This window comes from Pleurodeles waltl, chromosome 9, assembly GCF_031143425.1.
Source record: "Pleurodeles waltl isolate 20211129_DDA chromosome 9, aPleWal1.hap1.20221129, whole genome shotgun sequence".
NCBI lineage: Eukaryota > Metazoa > Chordata > Amphibia > Caudata > Salamandridae > Pleurodeles > Pleurodeles waltl.
The window spans coordinates 153,791,309-153,810,882 of record NC_090448.1 but is presented as its reverse complement, the minus strand read 5'-3'; the positions used below and the strand labels follow the sequence as shown (position 1 = coordinate 153,810,882).

The window sequence follows — 19,574 nt, the reverse complement described above, 5'->3', positions numbered from 1 at the left end:
CTTTCTAGCAGACAGATAATAAGCTGTGTGCTTCTAGGGCTGTTAATTTATAATTCTGACTTAGGGGTTCATTTAGACCCTGGCAGGCTGTCCTCCACTCTGCCAAGGAAGCAGAGGGATGTAGTCGTACAGCCCACCATATTGAAAGACCTCCGCCTGCGTGACAGATCTCAATGCCTTCAGAGGAGCTGGTGGCAATACAGCTCCTCTGAAGCCACTGAACGTTTGTTGAGCCATTGTTCATGGGGCCACTCAGCAAACTTTTATCTTTAACAACAAAACTAACTCCTAAATTTGGAGTTTACTTTTATAAAACAAAAAAATGAATGACCCTGGCGCCCTAGACATTTAGTCCCAGGAGAGGGGAATTGGGGTGGGGGTGTTTTCTGTTCAGGACTACCAAGCTTTTTCTGCCGATCCCAAACAGATTTTTTTTTTCCTCAAAACGTCCCCCATGAAGTGGGTAGAAAGTGTGAGGTACTTAAACCCATGTACCCAAGTGACATCAGGGGCTTCTATATAGGCACCACCCCAGCACGCGTACGTCAGTTCTTTTCCTTCTGCGGCAGTTAAGCGCAGATCCGGAAAGATCTACCCTTTTTCTTCGACCCTACGTTGCCACTCCTGGCTACGTTCGACTGGCTTTTTAGGGGATGTCCAGTCGAGTTTGATGGACATGCCATTTGATGGCTTTCGCCTTTTTGGTGAAAAGGCAGACTTACTGCTTGAGAGGTTCAAGGATTCTCGAGCTATGGCCAGATCCTTGGACCTCTCCGCACCAGCTCGACAGCAGTCTGTCTTCCATCCCTTTCGAGGCTTCGGAAGGAGCGCGGTACCATGCCAGCCACAATTCAGCCACTGTCCTCCAGCTTCACAGCATCCCGGAACAGGATGTGGTTGTGGTACCGTCAGACCCCATGAGGACCTCCTTGCACAAATACCATGTGCATAGCCATGAGCAGCAAAACCCACTCTGTCTGCAGCAGCACTAATCACCTGGTTGGATACCAAACTCCCCTCTTCTATGATCTCCTTAAAATCTTGCCTATCCTCCCTAGGCAACTTGTCAACAAATCTGTTTGAGGAGTCCCACAAGGAACAGTTGTATCTCCCCAGCAGCGCAGAGGCACTGGAGACCTTCATGCATGCTGCTGAAGTGCCACACATTTTCCTGCCCAAAGAGTCTAAAGGTTTACTCTCCTTGTCCGGAGGGACCGTAGATGTCGACGCCACTGAGAGTCTTACGGGCAGCAGCCAAAATTACAGAGTCGGAAGGAGGATCAACTCTAAGGAACCTGGTCTGGGGCTTTATATTTTTTTAGTATCCGAGCCGGAGCTGAACGAAGGCTAGCTGGAGTAAGAAATGTGTCCATAGCCCTTTGTAAAAGACCAGGAACCAGAGGCAGTAATTGTCTGGAGGAGGCACATTGATGTAGGGTTTCAAAGATCACTGACGATGACGTAGTCGGCTGTGGAATTTATGTGTTCAGTTTTTGGGCCCCTCTGACCAAATCCTCATTGAAGGTAGTAATATCATCAATTGGTGAAACTCTTGCTGGAGGGGAGTTAGTCAAAGTAGGTGAATAGTCTCTTATGGAGGACTCAGAAGCTGTAGACCATGAAGGAGATCTTTGTCGTCTTTGCCTTGATCTAGAGGATCTAGATCTATACCTTCTTCTGGATCCGTGTCCTACTTCTTGTGGATGCCCTTGACTGACTGCGTTGACGTCTAGGAGCGGGCTGGCCAGCAGCAGGTCTTACACATTCAAATAGAGCTGTTGGCGAGGGTGTACGGGGCAAAGAAGCCAAGGGTGAGTAGAGTTTTGAGTACTGAGAATTTGGAGAAGCCGGTGTTTTATTCAGGCTTTCTAACCACCTTGGAGACAGGTTTATAGGCGATATAAGTGCTGATGAAGCTCTAGATGCCACTGAAGAATCACTCTGAACCGGGACTACTGGGTCTTGGTGTAGAAAACCCGTCTCAGGATTTGTAGGAGACCTTTGATGAGGGCTGGTATGCAGAGAAACCCTGTGCGAGACAGATGGTGCAGGAGATGGTTGTCTGGACGTCAATCGCTGTTGTGTTGCTGTCGACAGGGATCCCTGGGTTGTCGCCGTCGAACGAGACCTTCCGGTCTTCTCAGGTCTCGACGCTGATGCTGTATGCTTCAACGACGAGTGGTGATCCGCAGCAGCAATGTGCCTCGACATTGAATGCCTTGACATTGAGCGGTGCGCTGACGGAGACGAGTGCCTCGACGTCGCACGATGCGGGGGGACCTCGACCTAGTTCTTGAGGTCGGCTTCGACGGCAGATGCCTCGTCGTCATCGGCTGATAACTAGTCTTTGACGGTGTGTGAGTGCTGATGTACTTGCTCGACGTCGATCAGTGTGTGACCGTTGACGGAGAACTACCCCGATTAGTAGGTAAAAGCTCTGACGTCTTTTCTTTCAACGTCGCTTGAGTTGCAGTAGACGGCGGTGTGCTCTTTGAGACCTAGTGGTGCGTCGGCGGTGAACAGACAGGGACCTGCCGACGTCGATCTGGCTCGCCGTTGTGTAGATTCCTTGGAAACTTCCTCTCTTTTATGCAGACCATGAAATTGAATCCTCTCTCTGTCCTTGAGAGTCCTTTTGGACAGATTTTTGCAATGTCTGTAGGTGTCAGGAGAGTGACTCTGAAGCAAACAGACTATGCACACAGAGTGTGGGTCTGACTGGGCCATGTTCTTCCCACAGGAAGGACATTTCACGAACAATGAAGGCATTTTTGTGAGAAAAAACTTGTCTCTCACTGAGGAAAAATGTAAAATCGTCGAATAAATCAGAGGAAAACACAGTCTAGGTAATTTTTCTGGGCAAATAACCAGACAAATGAAAGCTCAATGCTCCAGGATCCTCACAGAAGAAGCCGGGGAAAAAAACTGACCCAACTGTGAACCCACTGTCACCTCACTCTCACCCCTGAGGCATGGTGGGATACTGGAGGTGCTCAGTGTAAGGGAATGCCTCCTTGGCATGGTTACCCCCTGACTTTTTGCCTTTGCTGATGCCAAGTTATGATTTTAAAGTGTGCTGGAACCCTGCTAACCAGGCACCAGCATCAGTGTTCTTTCCCTAAACTGTACCTTTGTCTCCACAATTGGAACAACCCTGGCACCCAGGTAAGTCCCTTGTAACTGGTATCCCTGGTACCAAAGTCCCTGATGCCAGGGAAGGTCTCTAAAGGCTGCAGCATGTCTTATGCCACCCTGGGGACCCCTCACTCAGCACATACACACTGCTTGCCAGCTTGTGTGTGCTAGTAGGAAGAAAATGACTAAGTTGACATGGCACTCCCCTCCGAGTGCCATGCCATCCTCTCACTGCCTGTGGCATAGGTAAGTCACCTCTCTATCAGGCTTTACAGCCCTAAGGCAGGGTGCACTATACCACAGATGAGGGCATACATGCATGAGCACTATGCCCCTACAGTGTCTAAGCAAAACCTTAGACATTGTAAGTGCAGGCTAGCCATAAAGAGTATATGGTCTGGTAGTCTGTCAGATACGAACTCCACAGTTCCATAATGGCTACACTGAAATCTGGGAAGTTTGGTATCAACCTTCTCAGCACAATATATGCACACTGATGCCAGTGTGCACTTTATTGTAAAAATAAACCCAGAGGGCATCTTAGAGATGCCCCCTGAATACCAGTCCGACTCCTAGTTCTAGGCTGACCAGTTTCTGCCAGCCTGCCACAACCAGATGAGTTTCTGGCCACATGGGGAGAGTGCCTTTGTCACTCTGTGGCCAGGAACAAAGCCTGTACTGGGTGGAGGTGCTTCTCACCTCCCCATGCAGGAACTGTGATACCTCGCAGTGAGCCTCAAAGGCTCATGCCTTTTTGTTACAGCCCCCCTGGGCACCCCATCTAGTGGAGATGCCCACCCCTCCGGCCACTGCCCCCACTTTTGGCGGCAAGGCTGGAGGAGATAATGAGGAAAACAAGGATGAGTCACCTACCAGTCAGGACAGCCCCTAAGGTGCCCTGAGCTAAGATGACCCCTGCCTTTAGAAATCCTCCATCTTGAGTTTGGAGGATTCCCCCAATAGGAATAGGGATGTGCCCCCCCTGCCCTCAGGGAGGAGGCACAAAGAGGGTGTAGCCACCCTCCAGGACCGTAGCCATTGGCTACTGCCCCCCCCCCAGACCTAAACATACCTCTAAATGTAGTATTTAGGGGCAACCCTGAACCCAGGAAATCAGATTCCTGCAACCTACAACAAGAAGGACTGCTGACCTGAAAGCCCCACAGAGACGACTGAGACAATTGACTTGGCCCAGCCCTACCAGCCTGCCTCCAGACTCAAAGAACCTGCACAGCGACCCTTCCGACAAGGACCAGCGACCTCTGAGGACTCAGAGGATTGCCCTGATCTGAAGGACCAAGAAACTCCCGAGAACAGCTGCACTATTCAAAAACTGCAACAACTTTGCAACTTTAAAGCAACTTTCAAAGAACTCTTTCTAACCGCCTAAAGCGTGAGACTTCACACTCTGCACCCGACGCCCCGGCTCGAGCTCCAGAGAACCAACACCGCAGAGAGGACTCCCAGGTGACTACGACGACATAAGATGGGTACCCTGTGTCGACCCCCCCTGCACCGTGACAGAGGATCCAAAGGCTCCCCCTGACTGCGACTGTCTGGTAACAAGGAACCCGACGCCTGGAACAAGCACTGCACCCGCAGCCCCCAGGACTGAGAGGAACCACCTTCCAGTGCAGGTGTGACCAGCAGGCGGCCCTCTTCCTAGCCCAGTTGGTGGCTGGCCCGAGAAGCCCCCTGTGCCCTACCTGTCTCACCTAAGTGACCCCCGGGACCCTCCATTGCTTTCAATAGCAAACCCGACACCTACTTTGCCTACTGCACCCGGCCGCCCCTCTGCCGCTGAGGGTGTGTTTTGTTGGCTTGTGTATGTCCCCCGTGCTTTACAAAACCCCCCTGGTCTGCTCCCTGAGGACGCAGGTACTTACCTGCTAGCAGATTGGAACCGGAGCACCCCTGTTCTCCATGGGCGCCTATGTGTTTTTGGGCCCTCCTTTGACCTCTGCACCTGACCGGCCCTGTGTTGCTGGTGCAGTGACTTTGGGGTTTCCTTGAACCTCCAACGGTGGGCTGCCTATGCCCAGGAGACTGACTATGTAAGTGCTTTACTTACCTGAGAAACCTAACCTACTTACCTCCCCCAGGAACTGTTGATTTTTGCACTGTCTACTTTTAAATTGCTTGTTGCCATTTTAACCTAAACTGTGTGTACTACTTACCTCAAATCTTGAATATTGTGGTTCTAATAGAAATTAAGAAAATATATTTTTCTATATAAAAACCTTTGGTCTGGAGTTAAGTCTTTGAGTGTGTGTTCCTCATGTATTGCCTGTGTGTGTACAACAAATAGTTAACACTACCCTCTGGTAAGCCTACTGCTGAACCACAGTACCACAAAATACAGCATTAGTATTATCTAATTTTGCCACTATCAACCTCTAAGCGTAACCCTTGGACTCTATCTCTCACTTTGAGATAGTATATACAGAGCCAACTTCCTACAATGGTCTAGCAGATATTTTGATATTTTATCACTGGCACGTAAGTCCTTGCTGTAACCACAGTTAAAAGTTACTTTTCTACCCATTTGGCCTTTTTTTGACCAGATCAACCATACCTCTTCAGGTCACCTGTTGTGATATGTTTTTCAACAGGCTGACACATATCTCCAGCTAGTCATTTTATAATGCCACAGTAGAATCTAAATCTTGTATTGATCTACCTGATGTGCTTGCCCTTTGAGCCCATGCACACTTGTCCTTTAAGCCCACTCCTGCTTAAACCGGTATTGGTGTTCCTCATAGCCATAACATCTACCGAATGGTTGAGTGAACTTCAGGCCTTGTCTTCTGTTCCACTATTCCTTTCATTTTTTTCTGCACAAACAAGTCCTTTGAAAAAAGACAGCATTTTTGCCAAAAATTGTTACACCCTTATGTAGGTTAGTCCATCATATTGTCAACATTTTATGCACCATCTCATTGATCTAAAGAGGATAAACGGTTACATTGACTTGATCCCCAGAGGGCCCCTAGTTTTTACATTGAGAGGATGTAAGGAAATGACTCCTTGGCATGGTTACCCCCTGACTTTTTGCCTTTGCTGATGCTAAGTTATGACTTGAAAGTGTGCTGGGACCCTGCTAACCAGGCCCCAGCACCAGTTTTCTTTCCATAAACTGTACCTTTGTCTCCACAATTGGCACAACCCTGGCACTCAGGTAAGTCCCTTGTAACTGGTACCCCTGGTACCAAGTGCTCTGATGCCAGGGAAGGTCGCTAAGGGCTACAGCATGTCTTTTGCCACCCTCAGGACCCTCACTCAGCACATGCACACTGCCTCACAGCTTGTGTGTGCTGGTGGGGAGAAAATGACTGTCGACATGGCACTCCCCTCAGAGTGCCATGCCAACCTCACACTGCCTGTGGCATAGGTAAGTCACCCCTATAGCAGGCCTTACAGCCCTAAGGCAGGGCGCACTATACCACAGATGAGGGCATATGTGCATGAGCACAATGCCCCTACAGTATCTGAGCAAAACCTTAGACATTGTAAGTGCAGGATGTAAGGAAATGACTCCTTGGCATGGTTACCCCCTGACTTTTTGCCTTTGCTGGTGCCAAGTTATGATTTGAAAGTGTGCTGAGGCCTGCTAACCAGGCCCCAGCACCAATGTTCTTTCCCTAACCTGTACCTTTGTTTCCACAATTGGCACACCTTGGCATCCAGGTATTTCCCTTGTAACTGGTACCCCTGGTACCAAGGGCCCTGGTGCCAGGGAAGGTCTCTAAGGGCTGCAGCATGTCTTATGCCACCCTGGGGACCCCTCTCTCAGCACAGAAACACTGCTTGCCAGCTTGGGTGTGCTAGTGAGGATAAGAAGACTAAGTCGACATGGCACTCCCCTCAGGGTGCCATGCCAACCTCACACTGCCTAAAGGTATAGATAAGTCACCCCCCTAGCAGGCCTTACAGCCCTAAGGCAGGGCGCACTATACCATAGGTGAGGGCATAAGTGCATGAGCACTATGCCCCTACAGTGTCTAAGCAAAATCTTAGACATTGTAAGTGCAGGGTAGCCATAAGAGTATATGGTCTGGGAGTCTGTCATGCACGAACTCCACAGCACCATAATGCCTCCACTGAAAACTGTGAAGTTTGGTATCAAACTTCTCAGCACAATAAATGCACACTGATGCCAGTGTACATTTTATTGTAACATAAACGCCAGAGGGCACCTTAGAGGTGCCCCCTGAAACCTTTACCGACTACCAGTGTGGGCTGACTAGTTTTAGCAGCCTACCACACACCAGACATGTTGCTGGCCACATGGGGAGAGTTGCCTTTGTCACTCTGTGGCTAGTAACAAAGCCTGTACTGGGTGGAGGTGCTTCTCACCTCCCCCTGCAGGAACTGTAACACCTGGCGGTGAGCCTCAAAGGCTCATCCCCTTTGTTACAGCACCCCAGGGCACTCCAGCTAGTGGAGTTGCCCGCCCCCTCCGGCCACAGCCCCACTTTTGGCGGCAAGGCTGGAGGAGATAATGAGAAAAACAAGGAGGAGTCACTGGCCAGTCAGGACAGCCCCTAAGGTGTCCTGAGCTGAGGTGACTCTGACTTTTCGAAATCCTCCATCTTGCAGATGGAGGATTCCCCCAATAGAATTAGGGATGTGCCCCCCTCCCCTCAGGGAGGAGGCACAAAGAGGGTGTAGCCACCCTCAGGGCTAGTAGCCATTGGCTACTAATCCCCCAGACCTAAACACACCCCTAAATCGAGTATTTACGGGCTCCCAGAACACACCAAGATAGATTCCTGCAACCTAAGACGAAGAAGGACTGCTGAGCTGAAAAACCTGCAGAGAAGATGGAGACACCAACTGCTTTGGCCCCAGCTCTACCGGCCTGTCTCCCCACTTCTAAAGAACTGCTCCAGGGACGCGTTCCACAGGGTCCAGCGACCTCTGAAGCCTCAGAGGACTACCCTGCATCTAAAAGGACCAAGAACTCCAGAGGACAGCGGCTCTGCTCCACAAAGACTGCAACTTTGCAACAAAGAAGCAACTTTGAAAGAACACACGTTTCCCGCCGAAAGCGTGAGACTTTTCACTCTGCACCCAACGCCCCCGGCTTGACTTTTGGAGAACAAACCCCACAGGGAGGACTCCCCGGCGACTACGAGACCGTGAGTAGCCAGAGTTGACCCCCTGAGCCCCCACAGCGACGCCTGCAGAGGGACTCCCTCTGCGGAAAACCAACACTACAGGGAGGCCTCCCCGCCCACTGCGAGCCCGTGAGTAGCCAGAGACGACCCCCCTGAGCCTCCACAGCGACGCCTGCAGAGGAAATCCAGACGCTCCCCCTGACCGCGACTGCCTGTAACAAGGGACCCGACGCCTGGAACCAACACTGCACCCGCAGCCCCCACGACCTGACGGAACTGAACTCCAGTGCAGGAGCGACCCCCAGGCGACCCTCTGCCTAGCCCAGGTGGTGGCTACCCCGAAGTGCCTCCCCTGTTCCTGCCTGCATTGTTGAAGAGACCCCTGGGTCTCCCCATTACTTCCTATACGAAACCCGACACCTGTTTGCACTCTGCACCCGGCCGCCCCAGTGCCACTGAGGGTGTACTTTCTGTGCCTGCTTGGGTCCCCCCTGGTGCCCTACAAAACCCCCCTGGTCTGCCCCCCCGAGGACGTGGGTACTTACCTGCTGGCAGACTGGAACCGGGGACCCCCTGTTCTCCATTGAAGCCTATGTGTTTTGGGCACCTCTTTGACCTCTGCACCTGACTGGCCCTGAGCTGCTGGTGTGGTAACTTTGGGGTTGCCTTGAACCCCCAACGGTGGGCTACCTATGCCCCAACTTTGAGACTTGGAAGTGTTTTACTTACCTGCAAAACTAACCTTTACTTACCTCCCCCAGGAACTGTTGATTTTTGCAGTGTTCACTTTTAAAATAGCTTATTGCCATTTTTACAAAGACTGTACATGATATTGTGATTATTCAAGGTTTCTAGAGTACCTAAGTGAAATACCTTTCATTTGAAATATTACTTGTAAATCTTGAACCTGTGGTTCTTAAAATAAACTAAGAAAATATATTTTTCTATATAAAAACCTATTGGCCTGGAGTAAGTCCTTGAGTGTGTGTCCCTCATTTATTGCCTGTGTGTGTGTATAACAAATGCTTAACACCACCCTCTGATAAGCCTACTGCTCGACCACACTACCACAAAACAGAGCATTAGAATTATCTCTTTTTGCCACCATCTTACCTCTAAGGGAAACCCTTGGACTCTGTGCACACTATTTCTCACTTTGAAATAGTATATACAGAGCCAACTTCTTACAGAGGACAAAGGAATTGCTGCAGTGTAAGGAAATGCCCCTTTTTGCATTGGCTCCGCCAAGTTTTTTCAATTGATGCTGCTGGTCTTTTCGAATCAGAGTGCACTGAGGTCTTCTAACCAGTCCTCAGTGCCCTGACCCCAAAATTTATGTCGATTGGCTGTACGCAAAGGGAAATGGCTGACTTACCTGCAAATCCTGAGTATATGGTATCCTGATGCCCGTGGCATATAAGTTAGAGGGGTGTCCTTGGGCTTTTAGCACTGTTTGTGCCACCTTGGAGGTTCACCATGTAAAGTGAATTCCCCAGTCCACCATTGAAAACTGGAAGAGCAGTCATGCACTGCTAGCCTGACTTTGCCATTAAAAGCAATGGCAAAGCCACTACTTCCCCGGTAAATCTGTGTAAGTCACCCATCTGGCAGGCTTACCGTGTTTTTAAGGATGGTCATGACATGGGCAGGACATGTTTTTGTACATGTTGTGGCAGTAAACACTCAAAACTACTGTTTTTACTGTGGAAGGACTTGGTCACCCAGTTAGCAAGTACAGGACTACACCTGACCCCGAAGCTGAGCTAACTCCTGAACGGTTCGACGAAAGAGGGCACTCTAAGGTATCAAAGAACTTGCTACATTGAGCGCAACTTGAATCTCAGTTCGAAATTAATGTAACTTGTTGTAGTGTGCAGCTCTTACAAAGCTGCTACTTGGTGCCTTTAAAACTCCTGTCCTTTCACGGGCACACATGCAGCTTATTCCACGAGAAAGCTTTCTGCTCTTCTAGGGAGACGTGTCAGAGGCTTTCAGGAAGGGAAACAGTGATTGATTACAGGGTAGAGGTTTTGCCTCATTCCTGCAGAGAAGCCACTTGGGTGTAAACTTCAAAAGGCGGGCTTCAAAGGAGAAGCCACCTTTGAAGGGCAGATGTGTAATACTAGGGAGGAGAGCTCCCCCATTGTTCAGGCAAACAGGCTGAGAGATGGTAAACCAGTTGCCACACGTTTCCCTAGGGGCGTGTAGCTTGATTTGGCCGCACCCCAGGGGTGGGCTAGTAAGATCTGAGCAACAACAGAGAGGTCTCGCCATCTTGGCAGTGGGCAGAAGTGGGCATTGTGGGATAGCTAGATGCCACACAATCCAGGAAGTGGTCACCAGTTGTGAGGGAACCTGTAGCTGTTTGGCTTCCAACTGAATCCAGGCCTGGGGGCATTTTCTGAGCTTAAAGTGGGCACCCCTAGCACCTAGACCTCCGATATCTACCAACTGGAATGATGACCAAAGGAAGATTGCCCTGCTGCACCAAGGGCCCAGCAAAGAGAGGCTGGAACATCGAGAACTGCACCTGCTACCTAGCAAATGAAGACTGTGCTTGCACTATCCTGCTGAAGGAGAATGCCTCCAGAGCCTAGCAAAGCCAAGTGACTCCAAAGGCCAGCAGACTGGCTTCCTGTTCTCAGCATAGGAACACAACAGCTGAAGAAGACTGTTGGGGCAAGCTGGTAGTCCAAAGTCTTAAAACCACTGCCACCATTGCCATGCTGCACCATGGCCCAAGACCTGACTTACAGAGGTGAACCAGAGTTCCTTGAGCTCGGGAGTGCTGTGGGAGTGCTGTGGGAGAGCTGCTGGGACCCTCAGAGGATGAGTTTTTGATCCAGGAAGCATTGGCCTGTGAGCACAACACCAGGCGCCTGATAGTCCAGTGGCGCTTGGACTTCGGCCAGGCTGGAGAGGACCTTGTGGTACAACCGTGCAACCAGGACCCCCTCACCATCTTTGTGGGCCTGCAGAAAGACCCCTATCGACCTCTTCGCATCCACAGTAGGTCTGGAGCATCTTAAGCATCCTTCATCCCTTGCATCATGACCACTCAATATGAATCCATTGCAACATGGATAAAGTGCCTGGAACTGCTTGAAAACTGCTTCTTCTATGGATATAACTGTTTCTAAGGACCTGGCTGGTCCCCCTGACTAGCTCCCTGCTGGAGTTGATTGCCCTAAGGGACTACCCAGCCGCACTGAAACTTGCCTAAGTTTTCCCTGAAAAGGTTTCTAAGTGTCAAATTAGTTGAATTTGACAGTGCGTGTTCAGAATTGAGTGAAAAGACCTAAGTTATTATTACTTGTAAATTCCATGTCTCCAGGACACTCTGATGGATCTTTTTTATTTTGATGTCTAAATTCTTATAAAAACGCAGTCTGTTTTTATAAATTGGTGTCGGATTTCTTGAGTGTCGTGTTGATTTCTTCTTCAAATGTTATGGTGCTGTTTAAATGTTTTACACTTGTTCCTTTGTATAACCCTTGCTGCACAGAGTCACAGCCAACCAGGGTTGAGCAGAAAGTTTGACAAAAGAAACCTAAGGGGCCTCAAGCGATTGCTAAGCATATTACACGGTGAGGTTCCACAACCACATTGTATAACACACACCATTTCCTCATAGGCTGGATGACCAACTGTTTGTGGGATTTTGTGGAACAAAGAAGGACAGGATAGTTTAAAAAAAAAAAAAAATGTTGTAGGAAGGTGGCTCTGTATATACTATTTCAAAGTAAGAAATAGTGTGCACAAAGTCCAAGGGTTCCCCTTAGAGGTAAGATAGTGGCAAAATTCGAATGCTCTATTTTGTGGTAGTATGGTCGAGCAGTAGGCTTATCAGAGAGTAGTGTTAAGCATTTGTTGTACACACACAGGCAATAAATGAGGAACACACACTCAAAGACTTACTCCAGGCCAATAGGTTTTTATATAGCAAAATATATTTTCTTAGTTTATTTTAAGAACCACAGGTTCAAGATTTACAAGTAATATTTCAAATGAAAGGTATTTCACTTAGGTACTCTAGAAACCTTGAATAATCACAATATCATGTACAGTCTTTGAAAAAATGGCAATAAGCTATTTTAAAAGTGGACACTGCAAAAATCAACAGTTCCTGGGGGAGGTAAGTAAAGGTTAGTTTTGCAGGTAAGTAAAACACTTCCAAGTCTCAAAGTTGGGGCATAGGTAGCCCACCGTTGGGGGTTCAAGGCAACCCCAAAGTTACCACACCAGCAGCTCAGGGCCAGTCAGGTGCAGAGGTCAAAGAGGTGCCCAAAACACATAGGCTTCAATGGAGAACAGGGGGGCCCCGGTTCCAGTCTGCCAGCAGGTAAGTACCCACGTCCTCGGGGGGGGCAGACCAGGGGGGTTTTGTAGGGCACCAGGGGGGACCCAAGCAGGCACAGAAAGTACACCCTCAGCGGCACTGGGGCGGCCGGGTGCAGAGTGCAAACAGGTGTCGGGTTTCGTATAGGAAGTAATGGGGAGACCCAGGGGTCTCTTCAACAATGCAGGCAGGCACAGGGGAGGCACTTCGGGGTAGCCACCACCTGGGCTAGGCAGAGGGTCGCCTGGGGGTCGCTCCTGCACTGGAGTTTAGTTCCGTCAGGTCCTGGGGGCGGCGGGTGCAGTGTTGGTTCCAGGCGTCGGGTCCCTTGTTACAGGCAGTCGCGGTCAGGGGGAGCGTCTGGATTTCCTCTGCAGGCGTCGCTGTGGAGGCTCAGGGGGGTCGTCTCTGGCTACTCACGGGCTCGCAGTGGGCGGGGAGGCCTCCCTGTAGTGTTGGTTTTCCGCAGAGGGAGTCCCTCTGCAGGCGTCGCTGTGGGGGCTCAGGGGGTCAACTCTGGCTACTCACGGTCTCTTAGTCGCCGGGGAGTCCTCCCTGTGGGGTTTGTTCTCCACAAGTCAAGCCGGGGGCGTCGGGTGCAGAGCGATTGCTAAGCATATTACACGGTGAGGTTCCACAACCACATTGTATAACACACACCATTTCCTCATAGGCTGGATGACCAACTGTTTGTGGGATTTTGTGGAACAAAGAAGGACAGGATAGTTAAAAAAAAAAAAACAACAAAAAAAAAAAAAATGTTGTAGGAAGGTGGCTCTGTGTATATACTATTTCAAAGTAAGAAATAGTGTGCACAGAGTCCAAGGGTTCCCCTTAGAGGTAAGATAGTGGCAAAATTCTAATGCTCTATTTTGTGGTAGTATGGTCGAGCAGTAGGCTTATCAGAGAGTAGTGTTAAGCATTTGTTGTACACACACAGGCAATAAATGAGGAACACACACTCAAAGACTTACTCCAGGCCAATAGGTTTTTATATTGAAAAATATATTTTCTTAGTTTATTTTAAGATCCACAGGTTCAAGATTTACAAACAATACTTTAAATGAAATGTATTTCACTCAGGTATCTTAGAATCATCACAATAGCATGTACAGTTTTGGCAAAAATGGCAATAAGCTATTTTAAAATTGGACACTGCAAAATTCAACAGTTCCTGGGGGAGGTAAGTATTTGTTAGTTTCAAAAGTAAGTAAAGCACTTACAGAGTTCTAAGTTTGGTCCAAGGTAGCCCACCATTGGGGGTTCAGGGCAACCCCAAAGTTACCACACCAGCAGCTCAGGGCCGGTCAGGTGCAGAGGTCAAAGTGGTGCCCAGAACGCATAGGCTTCAATGGAAATAGGGGTGCCCCGGTTCCAGTCTGCCAGCAGGTAAGTACCCGCGACTTCGAAGGGCAGCCCAGGGGGGTTTTGTAGGGCACCGGGGGGGACACAAGTCAGCACAGAAAGTACACCCTCAGCGGCCAGGTGCAGAGTGCAAACAGGTGTCGGGTTTGCAATAGGTTTGAATGGGAGACCCGGGGGTCTCTTCAGCGATGCAGGCAAGGGGGGGGGCTCCTCGGTGTAGCCACCACCTGGGCTAGGGAGAGGGCCTCCTGGGGGTCACTCCTGCACTAGAAGTTGGATCCTTCGGGTCCTGGGGCCTGCGGGTGCAGTGGTTTTACCAGGAGTCGGGTTCCTTGAAGCAGCCAGTCGAGGTGAGGGGGAGCCTCTGGATTCCCTCTGCAGGCATCGCTGTGGGGGCTCAGGGGGGGTCAACTCTGGCTACTCACGGGCTCGCAGTCGCTGGGGAGTGGAAAGTCTCACGCTTCCGGCGGGAAACGCGTGGTCTTTAAAAGTTGCTTCTTTGTTGCAAAGTTGCAGTTTCTTTGGAACAGGGCTGCTGTCCTTGGGAGTTCTTGGTCCTTTTAGATGCAGGGTAGTCCTCTGAGGCTTCAGAGGTCGCTGGACCCTAGGGGGACGCGTCGCTGTTGCAGGTTTTCTTGAAGTGGGGAGACAGGCCGGTAGGGCTGGGGCCAAAGCAGTTGGTGTCTCCGTCTTCTCTGCAGGGCTTCAGGTCAGTAGTCCTTCTTCGTCTTCAGGATGCAGGAATCTATATTCCTAGGTTCTGGGGGTCCCTAAATACTCAATTTAGGGGTGTGTTTAGGTCTGGGAGGTTAATAGCCAATGGCTACTAGCCCTGAGGGTGGCTACACCCTCTTTGTGCCTCCTCCCTGAGAGAAGGGGGGCACATCCCCAATCCTATTGGGGGAATCCTCCATCTTCAAGATGGAGGGTTTCTAAAAGTCCTGACTGGCCAGTGACTCTCATTATCTCCTCCGGCCTTGCCGCCAAAAGTGGGGCCGTGGCCGGAGGGAGCGGGCATCTCCACTAGCTGGGAGCCCTGTGGCACTGTAACAATGGGGGTGAGCCTTTGAGGCTCACCGCCAGGTGTTACAGTTCCTGCAGGGGGAGGTAAGAAGCACCTCCACCCAGTACAGGTTTTGTTACTAGCCACAGAGTGACAAAGGCACTCTCCCCGTGTGGCCAGCAACATGTCTGGTGTGTGGCAGGCTGGCAAAACTAGTCAGCCCACACTGGAAGTCGGGTATGTTTTCAGGGGGCATCTCTAAGATGCCCTCTGGGTGTATTTCACAATAAAATGTACTCTGGCTTCAGTGTGCATTTATTGTGCTGAGAAGTTTGATACCAAACTTCCCAGTTTTCAGTATAGCCGTTATCGTGCTGTGGAATTTGTGTTTGACAAACTCCCAGACCATATACTCTTATGGCTACCCTGCACTTACAATGTCTAAGGTTTTGCTTAGACACTGTAGGGGCATAGTGTTCATGCACCTATGCCCTCATCTGTGGTATAGTGCACCCTGCCATAGGCAGTGTGAGGTTGGCATGGCACTCTGAGGGGAGTGCCATGTCAACTTAGTCATTTTCTCCCCACCAGCACACACAAGCTGGCAAGCAGTGTGTCCATGCTGAGTGAGGGGTCCCCAGGTTGGCATAAGACATGCTGCAGCCCTTTGAGACCTTCCCTGGCATCAGGGCCCTTGGTACCAGGGGTACCAGTTACAAGGGACTTGCCTGGATGCCAGGGTTGTGCCAATTGTGGAGACAAAGGTACAGTTTAGGGAAAGAACACTGGTGCTGGGGCCTGGTTAGCAGGGTCCCAGCACACTTTCAATCAAAACCTAGCATCAGCAAAGGCAAAAGGTTAGGGGGTAACCATGCCAAGGAGGCATTTCCTTACACATGTTTATATGGGTTATCTTGTGTATTAAAATTGTATATAGACTAGCCAAAATTAACCACTAGGGGGTTTGCATGCTCACTTCACTAAGTCAAAGACTTCTTCTGTGGGGTGAGCATACCATGTGCCAACCTTAGACATTTGCCAGGCTGCTACACACGTTTACCCAGCACTAATGTCTAGATAGCCAGGTCCAGAGGGAAGGGCATTTTGCCTGATTTCTTCCATATACCGTCATAATCTGAGTTATTCCGCAGACCCACTACCTGAAAGGTACTGATTGGGTATCTTTTCAAAAGGTGGGGAATCTGTAGTTAGAAGTCTCAATCAGAAGAACAAGTTACTTACCTTTGATAACGCCTTTCCTGGTAGAGACTCTATTTACCTGCAGGTTCCTCACCTGCCCTCTCTCGTTCCTGTTCTGTCAAATATTCACGTTCAGTCCGATATTAATAAAGATCAAATCTCAAATGGTTCTTCACACTGTTGAATATTGATTTCAGTAGTTTCCATGTCTGTTGACACAGACGGAGTTCAGAGAGAAACTGACTCCAGGGTGTGCAGATATATATATATATATATAAATGTGTTCGGTGGCATGTGTAGCTGCAGATACACATGCTGTGCACTGTTCCTGCCATCTAGTGTTGTTGGGCTTGGAGTGTTACAAGTTGTCTTTCTTCGAAGAAGTCTTTTCGAGTCACGGGACCGAGTGACTCCTCCCTTTTGGCTCCATTGCGCATGGGCATCAACTTCATCTTAGATTGTTTTCTTTCCACTGTCGGGTTCGGACGTGTTCCTCTTCGCTCCAGTTATTCGATTCGGAAAAAGACTAAATTCACCGAAAATTTCGGTTGCCTTTCGGGGCTCCCGCACCCATCCAAGGCCTGGTCGGCCCGATCACAGGAAGCGTCTAAGCCTCATGGACCGGACCCCATTCCGATTTTGCCCACAGTGCCATGCCAAGTATCCCTACACAGGTCAGCACCGGGTCTGTAATCTCTGTTTGTCACCGGACCACCGAGAGGATACTTGTGAGGCCTGCAGGTCCTTCCGTTCGAAGAAGACCTTGAGGGATCGAAGGGCGAGACGACTGCAGATGGCGTCGAAGAGTACCGAGCACCTCGACGTCGAAGAAGAGGAGATGGCCATCTCCATCCAAGGTTCCGATTCAGACGACTCTGTCGCAGACCGACCACCCACAGCAGGCCAACACGTGAATACGCCTGCCCCTACCCAAGCCCAGGGTCAGTCCAAGACAAAACAAAAGGCCTCAGGGGTGCCACTGCCGGAAGGCCATGGCTCAACCCACAAGAAATCAAGCGGTGACCAAGCAACACCTTCGGCACCGAAAAAGGCCAAATCCGTGCCAAAGTCTTCGGACTCGAGCCGAGAAACCGTGTCTGAGAAAACTCGACATCGAATCATCAAGTCGAAACCTCGAAAGAGTCTTTCGTAACCGAGGCCTACTATCAGCATGGGCATTTCGGTGCCGAAAAAACCAGCTTCGGAGCCGAAAAAAGCCTCATATACTGAGGAACATGGACTTTCAGACCAAATGAAAGAAAGACACAGATTTGCGGAGGAACTTCACCAAATGGAAGAGTTTGATGAGACGCAAGCAAGGATACAGATCCACAAGGATACTGGAAAAATCCAAACAGCAGCACCTCTCAAATTTAAAAGGAAACTGGCTTTCCAAGGATGTTCAGACACTGAGCAGCCAAAGGCTAAAGTGCCCAGAAAACAGTCTCCGCCACACCAGTTTTCCCCAGCACATTCTCCTCTGCATTCTCCTCAAAGAACTGTTTCTCCTCTTGCCACAACCACTGCACAGTCACCCACACACACTGTGCAGTCGCAACACGATACAGACCCGTGGGACATTTATGATGACCCTGTGTCGGACAATAGCCTGGAGTGCTATCCTTCTAAACCCTCTCCACCTGAAGATGGCACCTCCTACACACAGGTGGTCTTGGCTAGGGCTGCTGCTTACCATAATGTGAGTATGCACACCGAACCACTGGAGGAGGACTTTCTTTTTAATACCTTGTCCTCTACGCATACATCGTATCAAACCATACCCATGCTCCCAGGCATGCTTAAACATGCCCAACAGATTTTTCAGGAGCCCGTGAAGGGAAGGCCCTTAACGCCAAGGGTGGAGAAGAAATATAAAGCACCACCATCAGGCCCAGTATTTATCACCCAGCAGCTGCCCCCTGACTCGGTAGTGGTCAGCGCAGCGAGAAAACGGGCCAACTCCCAGTCATCTGGAGATGCACCCTCTCCAGATAAGGAGAGTAAAAAGTTTGACGCGGCAGGAAAGAGAGTTGCGGTACAAGCATCCAATCAGTGGTGCATAGCAAACTCCCAGGCCCTCCTCGCAAGATATGACAGAGCTCATTGGGACGAGATGAGCGACATCATTCAACATCTCCCCAAAGAGTACCAAAAAAGAGCTCAGCAAGTGGTAGAGGAGGGACAAGCAATAACCAGTAATCAAATCAGGCCTGTATTGGATTCAGCCGATACTGCTGCAAGAACAGTAAACACTGCAGTGACAATTAGACGCCATGCATGGCTTAGATCGTCAGGTTTCAAACCGGAGATTCAGCAGGCGGTCCTCAACATGCCATTCAACCAGCAACAGCTATTTGGCACACAAGTGGACTTGGCCATAGAGAAGATGAAGAAGGACACTGATACAGCCAAAGCGATGGGAGCGATTTACTCATCCCAATACAGAGGGACATTTAGAAAACCGCAGTATTGGGGGGGTTTCAGGCCACAGCCATCCGAAACATCCACCTCACAGACAAAGCCCTCATACCATATCAGAGAGGGAGGTTTCAGGGGTCCTTCAGAGGGCAATTTCCAAGATCCAAGGGAAATTCCAGCCTACAAAGCAAGGCACTAACACCAAGCAGTGACTTTGCCATCACCTTCCCCCAACACACATCCCCTGTGGGAGGAAGACTAAAAATGATCCACAATCAGTAGTCAAACATAACAACGGACACATGGGTTCTATCAATTATCCAACATGGTTACTGCATAGAATTCACACATTTTCCTCCAAATATTCCCCAAAGAGCACACAAACTATCGTCGCAACATCTAACATTGTTACAAACAGAGGTGCAGGCACTATTAACAAAACAGGCTATAGAACTAGTACCTCATCAACAAAAAGGAACAGGGGTCTATTCCCTGTACTTCTTTATTCCCAAAAAGGACAAAACACTAAGACCAATATTAGATCTCAGGACTCTCAACTTCTACATCAAATCAGAACACTTTCACATGGTGACACTACAAGACGTAGTCCCATTACTAAAACAGGGAGAATACATGCCAACACTGGACTTGAAAGACGCGTATTTTCATATACCCATTGTAAGGAAATGCCTCCTTGGTATGGTTACCCCCTGACTTTTTGCCTTTGCTGATGCCAAGTTATGATTTGAAAGTGTGCTGAGGCCTGCTATCCAGGCCCCAGCACCAGTGTTCTTTCCCTAACCTGTACCTTTGTTTCCACAATTGGCACACCCTGGCGTCCAGGTAAGTCCCTTGTAACTGGTACCAAGGGCCCTGATGCCAGGGAAGGTCTCTAAGGGCTGCAGCATGTCTTATGCCACCCTGGAGACCCCTCACACAGCACAGACACACTGCTTGCCAGCTTGTGTGTGCTGGTGGGGAGAAAATGACTAAG

General features: G+C 49.7%; 1 protein-coding gene across 2 annotated transcripts in view; it reads left to right on the top strand.

Moving 5' to 3' along the window:
• Nucleotides 1–19,574, top strand: part of TASOR (transcription activation suppressor) — a 773,668-nt gene that overhangs the window by 450,662 nt on the left and 303,432 nt on the right. The gene's annotated exons all lie outside the window — the stretch shown is intronic.